This window comes from Sapajus apella, unplaced genomic scaffold (genome assembly GCF_009761245.1).
Source record: "Sapajus apella isolate SASKATOON/1434 unplaced genomic scaffold, GSC_monkey_1.0 scaffold45, whole genome shotgun sequence".
Lineage (NCBI taxonomy): Eukaryota > Metazoa > Chordata > Mammalia > Primates > Cebidae > Sapajus > Sapajus apella.
Window position 1 is genome coordinate 14,311,733 of NW_022436985.1, and position 3,742 is coordinate 14,315,474.

The 3,742-nt window shown below is 42.5% G+C and overlaps 1 non-coding gene across 1 annotated transcript; it reads right to left on the reverse strand.

Annotated features, from left to right (window-relative positions):
* Positions 1-1,383: 1,383 nt before the first annotated feature.
* Positions 1,384-1,490, reverse strand: LOC116524575. The gene has a single exon (XR_004257400.1). It is a non-coding gene; the product is annotated as a U6 spliceosomal RNA (small nuclear RNA).
* Positions 1,491-3,742: the final 2,252 nt, after the last annotated feature.

The following is a 3,742-nucleotide window of genomic DNA, read 5'->3' on the forward strand; positions in this document are numbered from 1 at the left end:
GACAAAGAGGCATATTTGGGATAGCATATTCAGCACTCTGCAGTCATATTTTGGGGTGGTATGTCCTGAACCCCATTAATATGTTTAAATTATAAAATTAATAAAGTATAATGTATATTTTTATTTTTATTTATTTTTTTTGAGATGGAGTCTTGCTCTGTGGCCAGGCTGGAGTGCAGTGGCACAATCTCGGCTCACTGCACCCTCTGCCTCCTGGGTTCAAGCGATTCTTCCACCTCAGCTTCTCAAGTAGCTGGGACCACAGGCGCGTGCCACCACACCCGGCTAATTTTTGTATTTTTAGTAGAGACGGGGTTTTACCATGTTGGCCAGGCTGGTCTTGAACTCCTGACCTCAGGTGATCTGCCCGCCTCAGCCTCCCAAAGTGCTGGGATTACAGGCATAAGCCACCGCGCCCAGCCAATGTGTATTTTTAAAAGTGAAAAGCAGGCCGTTCATGGTGGCTCACACCTGTAATCCCTGCACTTTGGGAGGCCGAGGCAGACGGATCACCTGAGCTCAGGAGTTTGAGACCAGCCTGGCCAACATGATGAAACCCCATCTCTACTAAAAATACAGAAATAAGCCGGAATGGTGCTCGCCTGTAGTCTCAGTTACTATGGGCTGAGAAAGTAGAATCACTTGAACCCAGGAGGTGGAGGCTACAGTGAGCTGAGGTCGGGCCACTGCACTCCAGCCTGAGCAACAGAGTGAGACTCTGTCTCGAAGAAATAAACAAATATAATGTAATATAATATGATAATCAAAATATACACAAACACCTATATACATTAATACACACAAGAATAGATAAAAACCTGAAATAATATAAATGCCAAATCATTCACAGTAATATCTTTGGCTGGAAGGATTATGGAAACTTTCTCTTACCTCATTATTTAAATATATGACATACTTTTTATCTGTTTGAAACAGTAGTATTTTGCTCTGTTGCCCAGGCCGAAGTGCAGTGGTGCCATCATAATGCACTGTAACATTGAATTCCTGGGCTCAAGTGATCCTCCTGCCTCAGCCTCTCTAGTAGCTGGGATTACAGGTGTGACCCACCTCACCCAGAGGAGGTGCTTTTTTGTGTTTAACCCAAGCCAGTCATTTATTCATTATTTAAACTAGCGTAAATTATTCACTGAAGCTATAGAAATTAATTTTCTACCAGAAACAACCTTACACCTAGAGTCATCCATACAAGCTCAGATCAAACTAATGCCTCTTGGAATTCCCTGTAAGAATGCCGTCTCAGGTTTAGTTGAACCAACACTGCTGAAACTTTTACTTTGCTCTTGGAATTTATCTTAAGGAGGACTCTGTTGGAATTCAAATTAGCTTCTTAAGCCTGTCTGCAATAATTCTTTTTTTTTTTTTTTTTTTATGGAACACCTCACGAATTTGCGTGTCATCCTTGTGCAGGGGCCATGCTAATCTTCTCTGTATCGTTCCAATTTTAGTAAATGTGCTGCCGAAGGAAGCACTGCAATAATTCTTAAAGCATGAGTCAGCACCACTGTTTCTACAGCTACTTTAAATCCTTTGCCAGAGTTTCATTGTTTTTACATTTGTGAATGTGCAAGGGTATTTTTTAACACTAATGATTCTTATCCAAGCTACATCATTTAAGTCATTTTTACTAAATCACCATGGATTTTTCAAAGCAGCCTATTTTAACACATTATAGCAGATTAGGCCTTATTAACTACTTTTACGTAATAATAATCTCTGCAGTCTCCATCAAAGGCCTTTTCCTTCATAACTACTATTACAGTGCCCCCTGCAGGTCGCCAGGTAGAGGTGCATCCTGAGCAGGCATATTTCTTAAGGATGTTTGTAATTTTCCTTATGCCTCTTTAATAGATGGAATGAAATAATAACAAATTGAAATTTCCGTGGAACTTCAGAGAAATTTATTTCTGTGTCTATAATCTTAGAGTTATATCAAGTTTAATCAGAGGTTTTTTTTTTTTTGAGGCTGAGTCTTGCACTGCCGCCCAGGCTGCAGTGCGGTGACGCGATCGTGGCTCACTGCAATCTCTGCCTCCTGGGTTCAAGCAGTTCTCCTGCCTCAGCCTCCCGAGTAGCTGGGACTACAGGCATGCACTACCATGCCAAGCTAATATTTTTTAGTAGAGACGGGGTATCACTATGTTGGTCAGGATGGTCTCAATCTCCTGACCTCGTGATCTGCCCACCTCGGCCTCCCAAAGTGCTGGGATTACAGGCATGAGCCACCGTGCCCGACCTAAAGTTTTTTCAATTTTTTAATTATTATTATTATTATTTTTTGAGATGGAGTCTCACTTTGTTGCCAGGCTGAAGTGCGGTGGCACGATGGCACGATCCCAGCTCACTGCAACCTCCACCTCCTGGGTTCCCCCCGGGTTCAAGCAATTCTCCTCCCTCAGCTTCCAGAGTAGCTGGGACTACAGCTGCATGCCACCATGCCCAGCTAATGTTCTGTATTTTTTAGTAGAGACGGGGTTTCACCATGTTGGCCAGGATAGTCTTGATCTCTTGACCTTGTGATCTGCCCGCTTCGGCCTCCCAAAGTGCTGGGTTTACAGGTGTGAGCCACCACGCCCGGCCAGATTTGTAAAACTCTCATTACTTTTTCAATACACAAAAATATTACAAAGAAAACAAAACGTGTTTATAGTAGTATTTCCCAGATAACAGCCTTAAAAAATAGGTGCAGTGGTTCTCACCTGTAATCCCAGCCTTTTGGGAGGCCGAGGTGGGAAGATTGCTTGAGCTCAGGAGATCAGCCTCGGCCACATAGTGAGACCACCCCCTCTGTCTCAACAAAACATCAAAAAATAAGCCAGAGATGGTGGCGTGCACCTGTTCCAGATACTCTGGAGGCTGAGGCAGGAGAATTGCTGACCCTGGGAGGTGGAGGCTGCAGTGAGCCATGCTCATATAATTATACTCCAGCCTGGGCAACAGGATTGAGACTCTATCTCAAAAAAAAAAAAAATTATATTTGTTTGCCATTAGAAATAAATCATTTCTATAATTAAAAAATAAAATTCATCATATTATATTTTGAGTATGTTTGTATTTGAAGGTTTTTTGTTGTTGTTGGTTTTTCTAAGGGAGATGCCCACTCGTTGGTCCCCCTGGGGGCTCAGGCAGTGGACCTTGAAGGTTTTTTTTAATTGGAAGATATTTGAAAATGTGATATTTATGGCTCTGAAAGTCCTTCATAGGTCCTGTGAAAAAGCAAGCATTCTGTTTCACTTTGGATGCTTTGAAAAGCAGACTGAAAGACAGGAGTCCACGTGCCAGAGAGAGACCTACCAGGGAAGTGTCTGTGAAGGATAAAGGGAAGAGAGCAGGAGTAAGCAAGGAGAGGCTGCAGAAAGCCATGCTTCTCTGACACCCGGGGAAAGGAGAAAGGGAAGGATAGGCATCTCAGACTTCAGTGCAAGCTAAAATAATCTTAGCCAGGTTGATGGAGAGTCCTTGAGCCAAAGTCCCATTACAGGAATCCTGCATCTTGTAAGAATGGCCTAAGTTAATAGCCCCCCATGCTCACTGACGCTGTGGCAGAGAAGGTTAGAGGGCAGCAAAGTTCATAGAAGCTGGCTTTCAGCCAACTGTGGGTCCCTAGCTAGTTTTTGTTGTTGTTGTTGTTGTTTGTTGTTGTTGTTGTTTTTTGGGGGGGTAGCTAGTATGTAGCTACAGTTTTTTTTATTTTTTTTATTTTTATTTTTATTTTTTTTTTTTT